Genomic DNA, 1,394 nt, shown 5'->3' with positions numbered 1-1,394 from the left:
TAGCGATTTTATGAAGTCATCTTTTTCATTCTTATTTCCTCATGTTTGCTAGGATTTTGCCACCGAATTTTTGAAGTCATTTTTATTATTCTTATTTTCTCAAGTTTGTAATGGATTATTTTTTGCAACGGAATACACATAACTAAATCATAGCAAAAGGTGTTCCTAGCTAATCGTAGCTGTTTGTATCAAAATTGGCGACCAATTTTCTCCGCAACAAAAATTCCATAGCTAATACCTGATTCTGTAGTGGTGGAATCATTAGAAGGATCTTTCTTATCAAAATTGATTTTTCTTGGGTATACTTACGTCTATCGTTTTTCCAAATGAATCTCGGGATATATATAATTCAAAAGACTATGTGAGTGATACAAAACCAATAAAACAGCAAAAGATGGATTATTTTATGAAAGAATTTTTAGGCCTATAAAAAGTAGAAACTTGTTCTTGTGAAAATTATTTAGTAATCCGAGATGGAAAGGAAGACCCGCAATTTTGTAAACAATGCGGAGTCGAGTTGGTTGATTCTTGGATACGAAGATATCAAATGGGCTACTCAAACTTGCAAACCCAGTAACGCATGTGTCGTATTGAAACGTCTTCTTAGGTATATTATGAATCTTTTAGATAAACGTCTTAACGAATTAGAGTACCTATTAATATACTGCGATTTGATCGAAATTCTGATTTTACGTATTTAATAAAAATGGGAAACGATCATCCCATTTAAGCCAATCGGGATTTTCTCTCCTGACATGTTTCTTGGTATGAGTAACAGGAAGCCCAGATTATGGATGTACTCAAACGCTCCCCAAAAATGGAATTGATCTATGATTGATTTCATAAGAAGTTAGAGCGTTCTCATCATATCCCCTACTCCAAATCCAAAATTACATTAAAAATCACTACGTTTTCTCTCTCATTTTCAATAAAATAATATTTTTTATATTTTTATCATTACCATTTCTCTTTTCTTCACTCACAACCATTTTTAAAATATATTAAAAAATGATAGGGCATGACCAGTAACTTTTCATATATACGGAAAAATCACTACATTTATCTCTCATCCACTCACAACACCCTAAATCATTGTCACACCCCAACCTAAGGCGGAAATGTCGGGGCGTGAGCTGATTGGTCACAGCTCTCAATGTACTATCATGCTATGATAAAAATGACAATATCTATTAATTAAATTCAAATATTCAAACAAATTTCATCCATAATAAAAACAAATAAGAAAGTAAATAGTTCAAATCAGATTAAATCTTGATATCTCTTCTCTAGCATAGCAAACCCTATGTTTCTTCAATAAATCCTAATAATAAAATCACACGGTGACCTTCATATGCGTTGAAAATACTAATAGGTTTTGTCAACACGAGTTTGAG

Source organism: Bidens hawaiensis, unplaced genomic scaffold (genome assembly GCF_021521415.1).
Source record: "Bidens hawaiensis isolate Kalapana, Puna unplaced genomic scaffold, B.hawaiensis_p1.1 tig00027565_1, whole genome shotgun sequence".
Classification (NCBI taxonomy): Eukaryota; Viridiplantae; Streptophyta; class Magnoliopsida; order Asterales; family Asteraceae; genus Bidens; species Bidens hawaiensis.
The sequence above is the reverse complement of the archived record's forward strand: the minus strand, read 5'-3'. Positions refer to the sequence as shown.